Source organism: Prionailurus viverrinus, chromosome E1, assembly GCF_022837055.1.
Source record: "Prionailurus viverrinus isolate Anna chromosome E1, UM_Priviv_1.0, whole genome shotgun sequence".
Lineage (NCBI taxonomy): Eukaryota > Metazoa > Chordata > Mammalia > Carnivora > Felidae > Prionailurus > Prionailurus viverrinus.
Genome location: NC_062574.1, coordinates 39,346,942 through 39,368,701, shown reverse-complemented (window position 1 = coordinate 39,368,701; position 21,760 = coordinate 39,346,942). Strand labels below are relative to the sequence as shown.

Genomic DNA, 21,760 nt, shown 5'->3' with positions numbered 1-21,760 from the left:
GGTGCGGGCCCGGCCCGGGTCTGGGTCCTGCAGCTGCAGGGCGGGCGGGGGGCGGGGGCTCGTCCTCCACCCGCTGCTCCGGTTCCATTCTCCAGATCCCCCGAAGCAGCAAGCTCCATCATTCAGGAAATGATGACTCAGTGAGGATTATTCAGGCCCCGGCTTCCCTTTCTTCCCTTCTTCCCCCTCGCCTCCCTACCTTTTTGGTGATTTCACAATTGCTTAGCGCCTGTCCAGGGACATCAAGGAAGCATGAAGCCAATCAGGGAAATTTGAAACTCACCAGTGTGTTTTGGTGTGCCACACCAAAGAAACGGGTGAGCCAAACCGTATTTATATTTAATTACAGAGCATTTAATGTATCAGATGCGTTATTTGAGCCACTACCTTGTGGCATGGGCTTGGTGCTTTGGGAAAGAAAAGGATATTTAACCGGTAAAGTAAGTGGCTGTGCTCCCGAGGGGCAGGCTTCATCCGTCATCTGGAGCAAGTGTTCAGGCAAGACCCCAGTACAGTCCAAGGCAAGATCAAAGTAGCTCGGGGTTGACAAAACATATATCCCAAGAACACTGGCTGCCAAAGAGAGAGGACAGCCCCCACCGGAATGATGAACGGAGCGTTCTTGCCTGGTGGCGTTTAAGAGAACATTGGAGTAGAGTCTTGAAGGATGGAATCCATGTGGACAGGCAGAGTTTGGAGGGTGCATCCGGAAGGTGTAAATCAAGCGGAGGGAGCAGCACACAGCTGTGGGGGTGGGGAGACAAATGAGTGAATCTGGTTAATCAGAGTGTTTCTAGAAAGAGTTGAGATGTTCCCACCGTGGGCAGCTGAAGCTGGAGCAGGTCCGCCTGGAGGTATGAGAGCTTCTTCATCTCTTCCTAATGACTTTATTTATGGAGAGTTTGGAAGCTAGGGACAGTGTTGGTACTGTGTGAAAGAACCCACAATGCAGGTGATAATTGAAAAAAATAGCCAGTTCTAGAATCTTCTTACTACCTACAAATTTTTTTAAATGTTTATTTGTTTTTGAGAGAGAGAGAGCGAGTGAGCACAAGCCGGGGGAGGGACAGAGAGAGAGAGGGAGACACAGAATCCCAAGCAGGCTCCAGGCTCCCAGCTCTCAGCACAGAGCCTGACGCGGGGCCTGAACCCACAAACTGCAAGATAATGACCTGAGCCGAAATTGGGCGCTCAACCGACTGAGACACGCAGGCACCCCCAATGTCTTTTTATTCTCTTTATTCTGGTTGTTTTTATTCGCAGGCTTTGGTGAACGCTCAGGCACACCTCTTACCGCACTTACTTACTTATTTTTGGTGCTGAAATACCCACCGCTTCAGGGTGAAGTAATCGCATTTGAATGGTGCAGGCGGAGGCCCTTTCTTAATTGGCAAATGAAATCAGGCTCCGCTTAACAATAAAATGTGTAATTATAATTTACCTAATGTATAATTCATTCAGATTAGCACATGATTCAGTTACTATAAAAGTTGAATTTTGAAGTTAGTCTTCTATTTGGTTAGGGAAGCTGCAGGACAGTGTATAGATCGATAGAGGGTTTCACACCGATAGGATTCAGATTTTTCCAAGCCAGATGATGGATGAGGAAACTAGGCCCAGCTGGTCGGAGGTTAGATCCCTGGAGTCTGACTCAGTCTCTCTTGTGCTGCGTCCTACCGTCCTTAACATTAAAAACTGGGAAGGAACTGAACGGTACCTTCAAAGAAGCCAGTTACGTCAACCTAGGTAGACTCTTAGAAGCCTAACTTTTGCTTCAACACTTCATTTGCTTTGGGCCTGATTCCGTCTACACAGGAATTTGTTCCTAACCAGCAAGGTTAATTAGCGGCGCCCATAGTTTTGAAAATGAGGCAGACGCCCTCAATTTGGAGAGTCAGTGAGAGAACTGAACCAACACTGTCCATTCTTCTTCCCTGGCCTTGTTATCCCCTTTCACTCCCAGTGGAGGGGAGTGTCAGGGGAACTCGTGTGCTAGGATCCACATTTTTGCAGATAAGTAAACAGAGTAATAGAGGTTAAGTATTGTGCGCCAGGTCACGCAACTAATTAATTGCCAAGCCACAACCAGAGCCATGGCAAAACCCATTGTTTTTCTTTATGCTGCCCTTTGCCTGTTCCTGGTATTTAATGCAGAAAAAGGAAAAAAAAAAAACCAAACACTTTTCTTGAAAACCGATAACATTGCCTCTGTCAACTAAATGAAAAATCAAAGACCTTTTGAATTGTTCTGGAGGGTACTAGATTCTACTATTTCTCTAAACCTTATTTTAACTCATGAAATGTTCCCTAGTTCCAGGAAAGAGGAAAAGCATTGGGAGGTAAAGAAAATAAAGCTGAACCACGGTCTAGATCAGAGTGTTGGTGTTTTGTTTTTTTAGACAATTTCGGATTAAAGGGTTTTAAGATCCTAATTAACATCCCATGCATTAATTTTATTTCATTATTTTTTTAATTAAAAAAATTTAAATGTTTATGTATTTTTCAGAGAGAGAGAGAGAGAGAGAGAGAGAGAGCGAGCGTGAGTGCGTGAGCGGGGAAGGGGCAGAGAGAGAGAGAGAGAGGGAGACCCAGAATCCAAAGCAGGCTCCAGGTTCTGAGCTGTCAGCACAGAGCCCGACCCGGGGCTCGAACCCACGAGCTGTGAGACTGTGACCTGAGCCTGACCCTTGACTGACTGACCCACCCAGGTGCCCCTCATGGGTTAATTTTAATAAAAGACTTCACTGGAATAGTTTCCTCATTTATGTTTAGTGTCGTCTCTGAACTGGATATATATATTCCCCTCCACTGGAAAGTTCTAAACAGGAAAGGTTCCTGAGGGCTGATAGTTGATTTTAAAGAGACAGTTGTCACTGTCTTCCTTTGGAACATTTGGTGATGTAGATTCTTTAATTTTAGAAGGGCTGGTAGAGATCTTCTGTGGTTGAGCCATTTCATTCCGTGGAGAAGACTACGGTTGTAGAAGGTCCATCTCATAGCTAAGGGCAGGGTCTAGGCCAGAACCCGGGTCTTCTGATTTCCGGTGCACAGCTGTTTTACTGTTGGCCAGCGGTTCTCCCGCTTTTCCTTCTCTGGGGGCTTCCTCGTTGGAAGGAAATATTATCCCTCAGCCCGTTTACAAAAGCAGGGCCACTAGAGAAGTCTAGTCTCTAGTTGAAGGTGGGTCGAAGACGCTGACCTTCCGTCTACTTAGGGGACATTAAGTCAGCTGACCAGAAGGATGGCCAGGGGCTCCATTTGAGGCTGATTTAGTATAACTCCTCTACTGTTTTTCCTTAGATTGTGTATTTATTTGGGGTGGCTTTGGGATGTGTGGCTCAATGGAGATCATGGTGGAGTTCAAGGCCCCTTCCCCACAAGCTTCTCTTTGCTGCTGCCAGCATCCCAGACTCCACCTTCCTTGGACTCCTTGCAGCGGTCTGAAGATCCCCGCCCCCCTGCCAGGTTCTTGCCCGTAAGATCAGCATCGTCAAGAGTGAACGAAGCACATCCTAATATTATCTAAGGCAGGACCCCTTTTATTTTCATTGCTTGCTCTGGTGTTTTAACAGTTCCTGTTCTGACTGCATTAACGTTAATGGGAGCACTTTAAGGGACTTATTTGTGGTCCTTAGGGATTTGTTGCACAATGAAGATAGAAACACTCCCCTCCCCTCCAAGAAGAGAAGAAAGAGAAAGAAAGAAAGGAAAGAAAAACAACTTTTTAAATACAGAATATTATTTTGTTCTTTGCCCTGGCCAGGAGCCAGTGCACTTTATCCAGGCTCCCCTGGGTCCCGGGAGAATTTTCTTGCGCACATTTCTGAGAACAGATTTGGGATTGGGGTAGTGCCGGCTCTGGAATGACCTAAATGGAGATTCCAAAATGCCCAATAATGCTCCTTAAATCTGTTCTAAACGATTTTCATGAAATGCATCTGCAAATATTGGAGCACAAATTCTTTAAGGAAAGGGAGTTTAAGTTTAATGGCGGCATTGACACTGTATGTTGTACAAAGCGATACCCTGAATATAAAGAATAAAGGCTCCTTGGGTTAATCTCACCTCTCCGGGGTTCCTCATAAACATAATTTTGAAAAGGTTTTTAAGAACAAGCACTATTTTGACTCCCCCCCCCCCGGACTCTCAGCCTAGTTGGGAGGGACCAAGGCCAGGGTCATGAGTTTGGTTTCTGAGTGATCATGGTGGCTTCTCTTGCCTGTCCCACAGTCAGAGAAGCACGTTGTGCATGCTGCCCAGCTGTCTTGCAAAGAAAGGTCCCTTGCTGGTTGGGAGCGGCACCTGGGCGGGTTAATGGATAAGTGCAAACCTTTCACCACTAATGGAACTGACAAGGAGCAGATGTTGACCTCCTGGCTGGTCAGTGAAATTGACTTTCGTGTGCAAAGGACACTGCCATTTCCCCTGTGATTTGGGAGCGAATGTCTGCCACACGAAACAGATGCTGGGGCTTGGGGGGAAAGAAAAAGGACATTATTGTTAACAAAACCTTAGTTAAAAGCAGGTGGTAATTAACTTTTGCTTTTCATTACAAAAGGATCGAGTGAGTCCCTAAGGCTCTTGAAAATCTACTTAAAAACCCTGTGTCTGATTAAATGAGTAATACTGATATTCAAAGAAAAGCAAGTCGCCTTCATTTCAGAAAAGCTCTTGTTTCAGGGGAACGGAGAATACTATTTTTTGTAAGCAGTTTTGGGAAAATTAATATATTTTCAACACTCAATCTCTTTAAGATCCACCGTGACCTACCCTCCCTCCCCCCCCAACTCTTTGCCCCAGAATGGCAATGTGGAAAGTGTGTGTAAGGGGAAAAGCGTTCACAAAGTTCTTCTTCTTCTTCTTTTTTTAAAATATAAAATTGTGTGCACAGTGACAGGCAGTAAACGTGTTTTTCAGGGGCAGTGATTACTGGAAAAGTACGTCGAGGTTCATTGCTTTAGCCGCCTGAGTGAGGGCGCAGGTGACCTGGTTGTGGTCTGTGTGGGCTTTGGCCTGCTTTCAGTAGCCTGGAGGTTTATACGGTCAAGTAACTTGGGAAACTTTTTTGGAAACTAGCTAACACTTCTGCCCCTGTTTGGAGAAAACGACAGATATAGAAATCAGCTGATTTGTAGCAAGAAGTCAGGAACGTTTTATATATCTTTTGTAAATTCAGCCCACTGGGAGAGGAAAAGGAGAATTTCAGATTGTAGATTGCCAGCTGCCCGCCCTCCCTGCCGCCTGCTGGCAGGCGGGAATTTTGTGGTATTCCCAAGTGGAGATTTTCTTTTCTTTTCTTTTTTTCTTTTTTTTTTTTTTTTTGGTAGGCTACATGGCAGATGAGGCTCTAGTGAGTTACAGATATAAAAACTGGAGGGGCGCCTGGGTGGCTCAGTTGCCTGAGCGCCTGACTCTTGATTTCGGCTCAGGTCATGATCTCACCGCTTGGGAGATCGAGCCCCGCCCCCGTTGGGCTCTGTGCTGACAGCGTGGAGCCTGCTTGGGATTCTCTCTCTCTCTCCCTCTCTCTCTCTCCCCCTCCCCTGCTCCGCTCTCTCTCTCTCTCTCTCTCTTTTTCTGTCTCTCAAAATGAATAAGTAAACATTAAAAAAATATATTTGCAAGTTTACAGCAAACTTGTGGGTTTCTAAGTGGAAGTGTCCCCTCTTTAGAGATGTCTTTTCCTGAGCACTCCATCTAAAATGGCTTTCTCCTATTATTATCTCTGAACTTAATTTGTTTCCTTTCAGAGCATTTATCATAATCTGTGCTTATCTCTTTGTTTCCTCGTACGGCGTTCATTTCCATCATCATCTTTTCAGCGTGAAATCCACATGGGAAGATGCTGAACATAGTTTAACTTACTTTTCTTTCCTACTACGTCTTTGACACCCAGTGTGTATTTTCTGTTTGCGGCACGTGTCACTTCCCACCAGCCGTGGTTGGTGGCTGCCATTGGGACAGGGCGCCTCTAAATGCTTAAACCTCTGGTCTGGCACGTAGTAAATGCTTAATGCACGGATGGGAAGAAGCAGGGATAAGGGATCAGGAAAGCTGATCGTATTGTCCTCCTTCACAGTGTTTACAATTTTTTCCACTTAGGTTTTATGCCACCTGAAAAGTTTGCAAGCTAGAGATTCTTTTATATTAAAAAACATCTTCATTGCAAGACTCCTCGGCCATACCCTACCCCTGAGAAGCTTGAGGCCAGTCTTTCCTGGGAGTTAAAGTAGTCATTTTGCTTCCCTCCTAACTTCTGGAGGAGAGTACTCGGTTTTTATTACTCTGTAACAAATTATCACGAACTCAGTGGCTCAAAACAATACCCATTTATTACTTCAGCCTCTGTGGGCCTGAAGTCTGGGGATGGCGTGGCTGGATTCTCTGTTCAGGGTCTCGCAGAGTTGCGATTAAGGTGTCCGGCAGGCTGCATTTCCTTCAGGAGCTTGGTGTCTCTTCAAAGCTTGTGTGGTTATTGACAGGACTCAGTTCCTCACTGTTGTAGGACCAAGATCCACCCTCCCTGCCCCGCACCTCCCCCCCGCCAGCCCCACCATTTTTTTTTTTTTTTTTTTCCAGCCATCAGCTAGGGGCCAGCTCCTAGAGGCCACCTGCTATTTCCTGTGACCTGGCCTTCTCCACAACTTGGCAGTTTGCCCCTTCAAGTCCAAGAGGAGAGCATCTGCTGCGACTCTGAATCTCTCTGATGTGTTATCTCTGACCTTCAGACTCTTTTTCAAAAAGCCTGGCCTGATGAGGTCAGGCCCACCCACATTCAAGGGGGAAGGAATTAACAGATAAACAGGGTGTGCGCGCCAGGGAGCAGGAATCTTGGGGGGCCTTTCTGCCTACCACAGGGAGAATAGCTGGATTGACAGCATCTATTAGAGGAGAGGAGAAGTAGTTACTTCTTGTACCTAACTTGGTGCTCTGGGTGGCAAGAAAGTGTTCATATCACAAATGTGTTTTGGACTCTGTATGTCAGGTGCTAGGCCAGGTGCTAGGATGGAGCAGCAAACGCGGCAGACGTGGTTCCTGTCCTAAAGCTTCCAGTCTAGAGGCCATGAGAGAAGTTTTGCTGCCATTTTAAAATAGATTATGACCGTGGTTGCAGAACTCTGTGTAACTAGATTAAAAACCATTGAGTAGGTATATAAAATACATCTCAAAACTTTTTTTTTTAAATTTTTTTTTAATGTTTATTTATTTTTGAGACAGAGACAGAGCATGAACAGGGGAGGGTCAGAGAGAGAAGGAGGCACAGAATCTGAAACAGGCTCCAGGCTCCGAGCTGTCAGCACAGAGCCCAATGCGGGGTTCGAACTCACGGACCGTGAGATCATGACCTGAGCCAAAGTCGGCCGCTTAACCGACTGAGCCACCCAGGTGCCCCTAAAACTTTCTTTTTTAGTTTTTTAATTTGTTTTTGAGAGAGAGAGCGAGCGAGAGAGAGACAGAGTGTGAGCAGGGGAGGGGCAGAGAGAGAGAGTGGGAGACACAGACTCTGAAGGAGGCTCCGGGCCCTGAGCTGTCAGCACAGGGCCCGATGTGGGGCTCGAACTCACAAGACCTTGAGATCATGACCTGAGCTGAAGTTGGACGCTTAACCGACTGAGCCACCCAGGCACCCCTCAATAAAACTGGTTTTAAAAACTTTAGGTGGCTATGGATTTTTTTTTTTTTTTTTCTCAGCAGAATAGACATCTGTGTTTAGGGAGAGAACCACTGACAGAAGGTGCTGAATTTGAATTATCAGTATACTGAAAAGTTGTGGGTCCCTGTCCTCAAGGAGATGGCTCTAGTCATCCTGAATATAGCTAGCTTTCCGAAGGAGGTTGTTCCTGTCTGCAGCAGTGTGGGCAGAAAATCTGCCAGATTTGGACCAGAATGACCGCAATTTAGGTCAGAACTTGATACTTAGGGGAAAGAAGCAGTCCAGCTTGAATAGCTGCCTTAAGGCCAACTGTAGGGCTTTGGAGTATTGGGGAACCTTCACTGACCGATTTCACAACCCTCGGGAGTATCTGCCCCTACTTCCCACCCCAAGGGGACAGGCTGGTGGCCATCATGGGTGGAAGGAACAGTACCTGGGGACCTTTCTGCTATAGCTCTAAGTGCATTTCTCTCCTCTTTTTTTTTTTTTTTTTTTCCCCAACTCTTTTCCCCACTTTAGTTTGAGAGAGAGAGCACACATAAGCAGGAGAGGGGCAGAGAGAAAGAGAGAGAGAGTCTCAAGCAGGCTCTGTGCTCAGCGCAGAGCCCAAGGTGGGGCTCAATCCCACGACTCTGGGATCATGACCTGGGCCAAAATCAAGAGCCTGATGCTTAACCAACTGAGCCACCCAGGAACCCCGCATTTCTCTGCTTTCTATGCACGTTGAATGAGAAGTATATGTGTTAGCCGAATGAATCCTAGAAAACACATTCTGGAGGAGATGGTCCTACATGGGAGTTGAATCTTCTGCCTTACTCATCTCAGACAGATGTCCTGAAGCCTTCCCATCACTGGTTTTATCGCAAAGGAGGCTTACTGACTATTTAAAATCTGTCCCAGGGTGCCTGGTTGGCTCCGTCGGTGGAGCATACGGCTCTTGATCTCAGAGTTGTGAGTTAGAGCCCCATGTTGGGTGTGGAGATTACTTAAAAATAAATCTTAAAATAAAAACAAAAATCTGTCTCAACAATCTCCGTCTGGGATGGCAAGATCGTACCACACTAGGCTGGGCAAATCTCCCGGGATGCCAGACTGCCCCACTGCATAGGACACAAGGTCTTGGCCATTGACTTCACCCATGTCACAGGAAGGAGTCTAGCCCTCCCCTCCCTCCCCCCCCCCCCCCCCCCGCCCCTTGACTTTCTGGCAGACTGCCCGAACAGCATTATCCAATGCTGTTTGTTGATACAGAAACACGAAAGCCAGCGCTCACCGAGGGTTTTGACATCAAGTATTAAAGTGACTCATTCTTTCATTTCCCAGCCCTCTGACAAAAGGGGGCCTGCTCTTGAAACTCCTTTTCAGACTTTAGTGGAAGTCGACTCGTAATCTAAACAAGTACCTAAGTTCTTGATCCAGTTTTTCTAATGACTCTGCACTTCTTCTTTTATGTCTCTCTTTTTGCTCCTTTTAAGTTTCAAGACCTTCTAGATTCTTCTTGTTCCTGAGCAAAGAAGAAAAAAAAATCATCCTTTAATTTCTTTGGATTATATCTGACAATCTTTAGGGTGTTGTTTCTTTCCCAGAATGAATCACCTAGAGAAGTAAGATTGGTCTAACAAATGTAATTTGATGACAGCCTATAATAATGTTGTTTAAGCACCTAATCTAAGCAGCTAATCTCTAAACACTGGTCCCCGCCCTGTGTCATCTACGCATACACCTCTCCCCCCATTGAAGTCTCATTATATTTGCTGTAGTAAGGCCAGATCCAGGTGTTTCTAAGCACTAATTTGTGTATTTTTACACCCCAAATAACTAATCTGTGTGTTTATTTAGAAGAAAATTTAAGGGCGCCTGGGTGGCTCAGTCATTGGAGTGTGCAACTCGATCTTGGGGTTGTGAGTTCAAGCCCCACCTTGGGTGTAGAGGTTACTTAAAAATAAAATCTTAAAGGGGCGCCTGGGTGGCTCGGTCGGTTGAGCGTCCGACTTCGGCTCAGGTCATGATCTCATGGTCCGTGAGTTCGAGCCCCGCGTTGGGCTCTGTGCCGACAGCTCAGAGCCTGGAGCCTGCTTCCGATTCTGTGTCTCCCTGTCTCTCTGACCCTCCCCCGTTCATGCTCTGTCTCTCTCTGTCTCAAAAATAAATAAACATTAAAAAAACATTAAAAATAAAATCTTAAAAAAAAAAAGAAAAAAGTTAACCGGGGAATGAGAAGTCCCTATTAACTTGGATATAATTAAGTTGTTGAAAACCTCAAATTCACTGGATCTTATTTGCTGGATTGTTTGTATTCCTCAGAGCGCTCCCATATTGTATGGCTTTTTGTTTTTTTTTTTAACTTTTTTTTTAATGCTTATTTTTGACAGAGAGAGACAGGGACAGAGCATGAGCGGGGGAGGGGCAGAGAGAGGGAGACGCAGAATCCGAAGCAGGCTCCAGGCTCTGAGCTGTCAGCACAGAGCCCGACCTGGGGCTCGGACCCACGAACCGTGAGATCATGACCTGAGCCGAAGTCGGACGTTCAATGACTGAGCCACCCAGGCACCCCAATATTTTATAGTTTTAACTCCTGTAGTCAGATTTATTTATTGGTTTTGTTTTTTGTTTTGTGTGTATTTGTGTGTGGTTGGGGGGGATTTATTTATTGTTAACATAGCAAAGCTTCACTTGTCACTCTGGCAAAAATGTTTCCAACTCGTGTAGACAGTTTACAGAGACAGTGATATCTGCTCATCTGAGCTATCTCCATCTTACAGAAACCGTGGAAGTTCCTTGCCCTGGCTCTCTTGATCACAGCATCCAGAAGCTAGGTACTTAGGCTGTGTCACAAGGTCATGGTTGAGTGTAGTCTCACGGTAACCTTGCTTTTATGTACACGATAAAATAGCATTGTACGCCTCAGCAATGCATCCCACGAAACATGCTTTTTGGAAAGTGTTTTAAAATTTGGTTTCTGTTTTTATAGCTTGGACTGATAGCAGTCACATTGTACAGGCGAAGGAGAGAGAGAAATTACGTGTGTTGAGTGCCTTTCGGTTTTATTTAGTCTTCATAATGGTCCTGTGAGTTAGATGTTATCATCCCACTTTCCAGATGGATCATGGGTACTTGCATGGCTGGTCAGTGGTGGGTCTGTTTTCACACCTGGGCTGATCAGACAGCAGAGCCCAAGTTCTTTGTTCTATCCAGCTCTGCTCTGCCTTCCCTACAGTCTGGAAGCTGGAAAGAACGAGGGAAGGTTATCCAGTTCCATCAGACAGAGAGGCAGACAGACACACACACACACACACACACACACACACACACACACACACAAATCTTCAAGATTGGAGAACTTGTTGAGGATTATCAAAGGAAATGTTTGGTGTGTGTGTGGGGGGGGGGGGTGCGGGTAGGTAGTTCTTCCATTCCAGTTAAGCTAAGAGCATGGTCCGTAAGTTTTATCTTCCATTGAATGATCCATTTTACCCAAGTATTAAACCAAGTGACAGTCCTCTGTTTAACTTTGAGAAATGAATCATGTTCTTTGAAAATACCTTTTGTGGTTCATGCTCTAAAAAGAGAACCACCCCTACACTTTTGGAAATTATTCCTTTTAATGGGTGTAAAAGCCTTTGGCTTTCACAGACCTCATCAGCAGAGATGTTCGCTGATGAGCACCAGTGACTTTGTCAAAATTAGTATCAGGAAATAATGATGGGAACAGACAAGTGACACCATGTTTTGGGCACATTTAGTTGAAAACTTAAAAGACTCTTCACAGGCAGGTAGGTAAGCAAATTGGAGGATCTGAAAATGATCAAAATGTACTATTGAAAGTTGTGTATTTACCTCTTGCTGCTGAGTTAGCTGCTCCTTGGAAACTTCTGGCTCCCCTTTACTAGCATTGCCTCCAGATGCAGTTTACAACCCACACTCACAAATTAATGTTGTTCTTTTAAAGTCACACCTCATGCAGACCTAAAATTTTTTAACTTGATAATTATTTTGAAAATGGAGCTGTCACATTTTTTTTTTCTAAATTAAAAATCATCCTCAAGAGACATTTACCAGTATCAAAAATGTGTTTTGAAGAAACCCGAACAAACCCGCCCCTACCAAGTTTCACAGTGGCGATTCAGAGACGTTTTGCTCTGTCTCGGCACTGTTGAAATGAATGGGTACGTAATCTAAAATGAACTATTTGAGGGACGCCTGGGTGGCTCAGTCGGTTAAGCGTCCGACTTCAGCTCCGGTCATGATCTCACGGATCGTGGGCCCGAGCCCCGCGTCGGGCTCTGTGCTGACAGCTCGGAGCCTGGAGCCTGCTCCGGATTCTGCGTCTCCCCCTCTCTCTTCCCCTTCCCTGCTCACGATCGGTCTCTCTCTCCTTCAAAAATGAATAAACATTTAAAACAGATTTTTAAATGAACTATTTGAAGGGGTCCACTCGTAGTTGGATGTGTACATTCTGGTCATTTTTTTTAAAATTGTGGCAAGATACATATAACACAAAATTTGCCGTCTTAACCAGTTTTTAAGTGTAGGGTTCAGTGGCATTGAGTGCATTTGTGTCGTTGGGCAACCATCACCACCATCCATGCACTGAACTCCCTGTGTCTTGCAGAACTGAAACTCTGTACCCAGGAAAAAAGAAATCTCCACTCCACCTTCCTGCAGCACCTGAGAATCAGCATTCTACTTTCTTTCCATATACATTTACTACTCTAGGTATCTGCTCAGTTTGTTTAAAACAATTTTTGTAATGTTTATTTTTGAGAAAGAGAGAGAGCGCGAGGGTGGAGAGAGGCAGAGAGAGAGGGAGACACAGAATCCAAAGCAGGCTCCAGGCCCTGAGCTGTCAGCACAAGCTTGACGTGCGGGGCTCCCAACTCTTGAGCTGTGAGATTGTGACCTGAGCCGAAGTAGGGTGCTTAACCAACTGAGCCACCCAGGGGCCCCTGTTTGTTTGTTTCTTAAAGTATTGCTTGTATTACTTTATCATTAAACTCATACGCCATTTCCGAAAACATACCTAATAAAAGTTAAATGTTAATGGGATCTAACGAAATAGAATTTTTTCCCTGAATTTTGCCTTCTTTCAAGGAAGAAAAACTACAAAATGGGTTCATATCCATACTCTGGGTGACATTAACGACTCAGTGACCTCTACCTTTGTAGCAACAGCTGAAGTGGTTGGCAACTTAAATTCAGGGCTACCACTCTATTGTCACGTAACAGAAAAAGGGCATTTTGTTCAGAATCCTTACTAAGGCAGGAAAAAAGTACCAGTGCATTTTGGAAGCATTTCAAAGAAACAGGATTGGCACTGAAAAATGTTCTTCTGTTAAAGCAGAAGACAGAGTATTTGATTAATGATAATGCTTTATTCCTGTTCCAGGTGGAAATAGACATTAATTGGACCCTTTTTCTGAATAAAGAAATACAGTTGACTTTTTTTTTTTTTTTTGATTTTGTAAATGTTTAATGCAGGAGAAAGAAAATAATTTGTCAGTATGATGGCTTATTAAGAAATTAACTTTGGGGGCGCCTGGCTGGCTCCGTTGGTTAAGAGCCTGTGATTCTTGATCTTGGGGTTGTAGGTTGGGGTCCCACCTTGGGGTGGAGAGATTACTTAAAAATAAAACTTTTTTTTTTTTTTAACGTTTGTTTATTATTGAGAGACAGAGAGAGACAGAACATGAGCACGGGAGGGGCTGAGATATGGGGAGACACAGAATCTGAAGCAGGCTCCAAGCTCTGAGCTGTCGGCACAGAGCCTGACAACGGGGTTTGAACCCACAAACCGCGAGATCATGACCTGAGCTGAATTCGGATGCTTAACTGACTGAGCCACCCAGGCGCCCCTAAAAATAAAACTCTTGAAAAATATAAATTAACGTTGTAATCATTTTCATTCTTGTTAATTCTCTTCGTGATGTCTGCACATAGTTTTCAACTCACTAGCCAACAACTTGGATTTCGTTAGATTGTAAAGGATGATGGTCCTGCCACGCTCAAGGACTTGTTTTACTGTACCCAAGCAGGGAGGGGGATGTAATGAGATGTTTGTCCTCAGTTTTCATTCTGTCTCAGAAGCACTTTCCAGTGTGCCTGAGCAGCTTACAGGCATATTCAGCCTCTAATGCACCTGAAATACAAAACCACAGAAAACAACACTCTTGTTAAACTAGTAATTAGCGATTAAGCAAAATAGAGAAACAATTTTGGGTGGATGTTTGAGAAAGGTAAATTTGTAACCACCTACTTGCTTTGACAGGTAGTTGGGAAGCTAGGGGTTATCACTAACTACTTGAGCCTGTGGGCATGTCCTCTGTCTGAAATGTGTGTTTCCTGTGGTCACTGCCTCCATTGGAAACATTCTGTGGAGTTCGTTCTCATCCAGAATAACGATGATGCTGGTGTTGACGAAGAGCGAATGTGACCCTTAGTATCACCTCACACGGACCTTCATTGGGGAGTATTTCAGCCTCCGTAAAAGTGACGTGGTGGGTAAAGGTGGTTTTCTTCCTACTTAGCAAGTGCTGTGAAAATAGTCCTTTTGCTCAGCGAGACAGGCTTAAAGATGTGAAATGTAGTTATTTAATCCTCCCCTCGCAAAGTGCAAAGAGTTTGATAACTGGAATTGCATTTAATCATTGGGGTACAGATTGTACCGTGCATGCTAGAAACCCAAACCCTGTTCTGTTGAAGGCCGTGATGAATGCTTTTTTTTTTTTTTTTTTTTTATATATTACGTTTTCACTGCTTATAAAGAGGCATCATGTCCAAAATGAAAAAAACCTTTAGATTCAGGATTTAATAGCTCACCTCTTTCGGATCGTGGTTCACAGCAACTTGGACACAGCTGAGTGTAATTATGTTTTTCAGCAGTGTGACTTATGGTGCTGCGGATAGGGGCGCACTTAGAGACTTCTTGCCAAGATCCAGTTGAAAAGGAGCTTGGTGGTTGTTTTTTTTAAAGAAAAAAAAAAAGTAATTAGGCTATTAGTTGCCCAAATGGAATAATCCCCTTAAGCCTTTTCAAGAAAAACATTTCCAAAAGGGTCAGGTGTATTTAAAATTAGTCATTATTTACATAGGTGCCTAGCCTTTTATCCATGCTTGCCTAGGAGTTGTTTCTTTTAAAAAAGATGTTGGTTGGGGGCACCTGGGTGGCTCAGTTGGTTACAGGTCCGACCTCGGCTCGGGTCATGATCTCACAGTTCGTGGGTTCAAGCCCCCAGTCGGGTTTTGTGCTGGCCGCTCAGAGCCCGGAGCCTGCTTTGGATTCTGTGTCTCCTTCTTTCTCTGCCCCTCCCCCGCCTGCGCTCTGTCTCTCTCGCTCTCAAAAATAAATAAACATTAAAAAAAAAAAATGTAAAAAGATGTTGGTTACCGTGTGTCAGAAACCACCTTATTTTTTCAAGGGGTTCAGTACTGGTTCTTAGAGCAAAAGCAGCCATCTTCTGGGTGCTGGGCATCCCAGAAGCTATATTGGAGATTGATCTATTTTTCATCAGCAGAATGGCTCCTTTCAGGGTTCTGGCCTTCAGACAGCCTTTTCCGTGCACCTGGAGAAGGAACTGCCCAAGGGCCTTACCGGCCTCTGTTTTTGAGGAAAGTTGAGAACAAAGTGAAAAGAGGCCAGGAGTCAGGGGAGGGAAGTGGTGGCCAGGGCTAATGGACTGTGGTTTGGGGCTGGAGTCCAGGCCTGTATTGCTGACTCCTGGGCTCAGGATCCTCCCCTGAATGGAGCCTGCTCGCCCTGAAGCGGACTCCACACCGAGTTGCCACCACCCCCAGATCCCCCCTCTGGCTCACCTTTTGGGCGTGTCTCATCTTTAAGCTGGATGATCCGCTTTCTTTCTGCTTTTGTTGGATCTTTTTGAATTGCAGATCAGCCACACCTTACAATGTTCACGTTTTAAGTCCTGGAAATTTGCTCCACCTCGCATGCACACCGAGTTAGCATCCCTGAAAAAAAGGCATAATTACTTTCAAACAGATTTTCCTTTCATTTTTCTCCACCCTTTCCTTTAATTAAGCACCTTTGCGTTTTATCTCCTTGAACCCAAAGTACGTATGTTGCTCTATGTTCTGGGTTGCTGGTTTAGGGCGGTGCAGTATATCGAGGAGTAGGAACAAGAATGTAGAACAAGTTGAGTCCTTCCTGGGTGATAGTCATGAGTTGATTTAGGAAGACTCGGAATTTCCTGTGCCTCCGTTTCCCCTACTGGTAAATGCCTCTCTGTTTTACTTCCATCAGGGGCTGATCATAGGAGATAGGGAACTTCCTTGGCACACGTTAAGTACTGATGATTGTCCATCAGTGGGTGCCGCGTGAGTTCCTGGTGATGCAGTCCCTGAGCTATGCAGGAAATGATACTGTCTCACATTTTAAATACCTTAATATTAGGGGACCATACAGTGCAATAGACATTTTGGAGCCTACTTTCCAAATGGCCCATGGGAAGGAAACCTAAGGTATCCATGGGATCTGACTTTGCCCAGTGGAAATGTTATGTCATAGTAACACATGTTTAAGGATTAGTTTATTTCCAAGCATGCGGGGGCTATAAATTGCTTCTTAAAATTTTACTCTCCAGCACCGTGATGTTTATGTTGCTATGGTGTCAGGATTGACACTCTTGCTTGAGTGGCAGGATTGTCATTGAAAATAGATAGGCCAAAATAACAGCTTAACAGGTGGTTGTGCTTTGTGATGTTCGTAAAACCATTTTGTGAAGAGGTCCAGTACAAGTAAATCACACAACTGTGCCCTTTACTGCATTTTATATCTTACCCATGCTTGCCGCCTTCTTCTTCTTCTTCTTCTTCTTCTTCTTCTTCTTCTCCTTCTCCTTCTCCTTCTTCTTCTTCTAACACATGCCTCCCTTTTTAATTTTATATATAGATTTCCCTTCTCTTTCCAGCGGTGCTATGCCAGTTTCCTGTAGTAACACAAGGTTTCAGCTCATTTTATTTAGTGGTGAATGTCCTTTCCTTATTTGTGTAACTGGAGCCCTCCTCCTAAAAATAACCCTTCTTTGCCTAACGTGATTCTTTTTATAGCTGATGCACTCTTTATTTAAATGGAAGACCTCTTTTTAATGTGCCATTTACATACACACACGCATGTATTATATTTCATATCCATAAATACCTATTATGTATGTATTTCCTTGTGAGGTGTAATCCTTAGTGAATTTGGTAGTAGGAGTTGTTTCCAATGACCTATCGTTAAGCGTTCACCCGCCGTTAAATGACAATTTTCTTTCTTTTTAGATAAAATCGTAGAACCCTACCGTTAAAACCGTTCAGCTTCCTGCCCCACTGTAAGAATCTTTCCTATAATGACCTTGCACGGTGATCATCTTGCCTTTTAGCCTAAATACCAGCATGGCACGGTTGCTCACTCTTCTGCGGTACGACCCCAAAAGCCATGATTGTCCTGTGATTGTCCGCTCATGATCGTCTTGTCATTTGTTTCATTGACGTCTGCCTCCCCGGAACTTTCATGGTCGTCACTCATTTCCCCCTCTATAATGACACAGATACGAGACACTTCCACATGCTGGCTCTTGAAGTATTTAAAGAAAACTCGAATGTCCTTTGTTTTTCTCTTCTGCTGGCTTTAATATCCACAGTTCTGTCAATGACTCACCTTACAAAATGGTTTCCAGATGCCCTCACCCTTCCCGTGGTTCTCCTTTGTCATTGGCATTTAATTTTTTTTTTTAACGTTTTATTTATTTTTGAGACAGAGAGAGACAGAGCATGAACGGGGAAGGGGCAGAGAGAGAGGGAGACACAGAATCAGAAGCAGGCTCCAGGCTCTGAGCCATCAGCCTAGAGCCCGACGCGGGGCTCGAACTCATGGACTGCGAGATCGTGACCTGAGCCGAAGTCGGATGCTTAACCGACTGAGCCACCCAGGCGCCCCTGTCATTGGCATTTAAAAAATAATGACCACAATGCTCTAGAGCAAGAGTCAGCAAACTTTCTGTAAAGGCCCAGAGGGACACACTGTAGACCTGCCATCACATCCCTATCACAACAACTCACCCCTGGCCTGTAACACAAAAAAGCAGGCGAAGGCAGTTCTGTAAATGCATGGGCATGGCTCTGTTCTGATGACATTTTATTTGTTTATGGGTACTGAAATTTGAATTTCATATAATGTTCGCATTTGACAAGGTATTATTCTAATTCTAATTTAACCATTGAAAAACACAAAACCCATATGTAGCTCAAGGGCCATACAAAAACAGGCATGGGCCGGGTTTGGTCCAAGATCTGGGAGGACCCTGGCTGAAAACAAGGGGAACTGTTACTTCAGCACCTAAGGCTTTGTTTAGCGTTAGCCGTTGCCATTTTCAGAAGCTGCGTTCAACTGCTGGTTGCTGGGGCGCCTGGGTGGCTCAGTCGGTTACGCCTCCAACTTTGGCCCAGGTCCTGATCTCACAGTTCCGTGAGTTCGAGCCCCGCGTCGGGCTCTGTGCTGACAGCTCAGAGCCTGGAGCCTGCTTCCGATTCTGTGTCTCCCTCTCTCTCTGCCCCTCCCCTGCTCACACTCTGTGTGTCTCTCTCTCTCTCTGTCAAAACACAAACAAAACTGCTGGCCGCTTCTGACAAGGTGATCAGCTCCCTTAAGCCTCCTGGCAAAGCTCAGTCTCTCTACCCGGAGCCTGTAAGATCTACAAAAATGTCACCTTATAGCAACAACGGTCATTACCATAGGACTTTGAAATGTAAATGTGATGGATGCTGTCTGCTGATTTCAAGTTGGACAAAATGTTTTTTGATTCTTGCTTCTGTTATTTACTGTGTTGGTGAATTCTCTTAGCTTAGTGGCAGATGTAATGAGCATGCCTTTCTGTCTTTATCCAAGCCACCAACTTTTCGGTAGCATCCAAATCACAAAATATAGCTCATAATTGCTTACCTCAGTTGCAGAAACCAATAGGCATTTGGGTATAAAAATGAAGCCCTCCATTGTATTTTCATAAGCTTAAGAATGGATTATTCTCTACTTCCTCATTAGTTTTAATTTTTAAAAAAATGGTCCTCATTAGATTTTGTGAAACGGTTTTGTGAAACCGTTTAACTAAGATTATAATTTAGCATTGCGGAGGAGAAAATTTAGTAAATGGTGAAGTCAATTTTTTTTTTAAGTGTATAAACATTTAATTAAAATTATATGTTTGTTTATGTGGGCATTTCCTTAGCAAGGCTTTGCTTTCATAGGGGAAGGGGAAAGCACAGTAGGCCAACATTTGTGGAACATTCAAGTGTACCAGGACCACTGTATTTTTTATTAATATTTATTTATTTTTTGATCGCTTCTCGGCCTTTTGGCTAAGATCAAGTGTATTTATTTTTTGAGAGTCAGAGAGAGACAGAACATGAGCAGGGGAGGTGCAGAGAGAGGGACACACAGAATCGGAAGCAGGCTCCAGGCTCTGAGCTGTCAGCACAGAGCCCGACGCGGGGCTCGAACCCACGAACTGTGAGATGATGACCCGAGTCGAAGTCAGTCGCCCAACCGACTGAGCCACCCAGGCGCCCCTAAGGACCACTATGTTAATTGTCTCATTTTATCCTTACAAGTCAGTGTCCAAGGTGGATCCTATTATCTTCATTTTTTTTTTTTAATTTTTTTTAACGTTTATTTACTTTTTGAGACAGAGAGAGACAGGCATGAACGGGGGAGGGCCAGAGAGAGAGGGAGACACAGAATCTGAAGCAGGCTGCAGGCTCTGAGCTGTCAGCACAGAGCCTGACGCGGGGCTCGAACCCACAGACCGCGAGATCATGACCTGAGCTGAAGTCGGATGCTTAACCGACTAAGCCACCCAGGCGCCCCCCTATTATCTTCATTTTACAGATACGGAAATCGAGGCTCACAGGATTTGCTAAAGTCACTCAGAGAGTCAATGGCAGAACTAGATTCAAACCCAGGGGTCTTTGACTACAAATTCCATTTGCTTTCTCCCTCTACACCATTGCTTTCTACAGCCAGAGAAGTTGACATTTGTTCATTAGCAAGTTAATCGCATCAGCACAGACCATTGATCCTAAAATGGATATACTGTATATTCCTGAGGTATTTACTCAAATGGACATATTTTGCAAGGTATGTCCTAGAAACAGTATAAGATGAGAAAATTGACCTCCTTCATAGAAAGAGAGTGATCAAGTTAAAACTATTTGCATTTGCCATTCTTTGGTAAAACTGGGAACATAGATACAATTGTGGATTACCTTAAAGCTGTTATAAGTCTTGAGGGAAACCTTGATTGTTTTTAGAAAGCTTCTATATTTATCTAGACTCTATCTTGCAACAAGGCACTTCAAGATGCCATTATATGAATATTCAAAAACTAATAGAGCCTAGATGAGAATGTGTGATAATCTAAAGATATTTAAATCAGGGCTTTAAAAATACATTACTTCAAGTGAAAAGGGAAGTCTTGTAAACAAATTTTTTATAATTCACTATGCATTCTAATTCCACTTCTGAGTCTTTAAAAGCAGATTTATAGAAGGGGGATGAAACAAATTTTCCGAATGAAAATTCGGAGCTCTGAAAATAAAACGTATTTAATATTTTAATTGTCAACAGCTTGCCATTTTTTTCTGTTAAATTTCTGTGTTGAGATATAATTCACATATCATAATATTGAGATACAATTCACCTATCGTAAAATTCACTTCTAGTTTTTTATTTAAAATGTTTTTTCTAATTATTTTATTTATTATTTATTTTTTAATTTAAAAGTTTTAATGTTTACTTATTTATTTTGAGAGAGAGAGAGAGAGCACAAACAGGGGAGGGGCAGAAAGAAGGGGAGAGAGAGAATCCCAGCAGGCCCTGCGCTGTCAATGCAGAGTCCGACGCGGGGCTTGAACTCACGAACCGTGAGTCAGACGCTCAACCGACTGAGCCACCCAGGCACCCTTAGAATTCACTCTTATAAATAAGTGTACAGGTCAGTGGTTTTAGTATATTTACAAGGTTGTGCAACCATCACCACTATCTAATTCCAGAACATTGTTTTTCATGTTTATTTATTTATTTTGAGAGAGAGAGAGCATGCAAGTGAGGGAGGGGCAGAGAGAGCGGAAGGGAGAGAATCCAAGCAGGCTCTGCACTGGGCTCGATCTCACGAACCGTGAAATAATGACCTGAGCTGAAATCAAGAGTCGGATGCTTAACCAACTGAACCACCCATGCGCCCGTAATTCCAGAACATTTTTATTGCCCCCCAAAAGCCCCTACGCCCATTGGCAGTCACTCCCTATTAGCCCTTTTCCCCCGACCTTGGCAACCAAAGTCTACTTTCTATCTTTATGAATTTGCATAATCTGGACATTTCATATAAATGGAATCATACCATATACGGCCTTCTGTGCCTGGCGTCTTTCCCTTAGCGTAATGTTTTCAGGGTTCATCCATGTTGTAGCATGAATCAGTGCTTCATCCCTTTTTATGGCCGAATAATATTCCGTTGTATGGATCTACCACATTTTGTTTGTATCCAGTCATCAGTGGATGGACATTTGGGTTGTTCCCACTTTTTTGGCTGTTGTCGAATAATGCTATGAACATTCATGTACAAGCTTTTTTTGGACACTGGCTTTCAAATCTTTTGGATCTATATACCTCTTGGTGAAATTGTTGGTCCTGTGGAAATTCTGTTTAACTTCCTGAGGAATCACCAAACCGTTTCGCACAGTGGATGGCACTGTTTTACATTTTCACCAGCCGCGTATGAGGGCTCCCGTGTCTCCACCACCTCACTAACACTGTTTATTTTCTGTCTTTTTGATTCTAGGCATCCTCCTGAGTGTGAAGGACCATCTTATTGTGGTTTCAATTTGTATTTCCTTAATGACTAATACTGCTGAGCATCTTTTTCACGTACTTAGTGGGCTATTTATAAATCTTGGGAGAAAGTTCTGTTCCAGTTACGTATCTATTTATCGTTGGGTTGAAGAGTGCCTGTATTCTGGATGTTAGACCTTATCAGATACATAATTCGCAAATTATTTCCCCCCATTGTGGGGGTTGTCTTTTTTAGTTTCTGGATAATGTCCTTCGAAGCACAAGCACTT

At 44.0% G+C, this 21,760-nt stretch overlaps 1 protein-coding gene across 2 annotated transcripts in view; it reads left to right on the top strand.

The window, feature by feature from the left end:
* PITPNC1 (phosphatidylinositol transfer protein cytoplasmic 1) overlaps positions 1-21,760 on the top strand; it is a 275,454-nt gene that overhangs the window by 12,285 nt on the left and 241,409 nt on the right. The gene's annotated exons all lie outside the window — the stretch shown is intronic.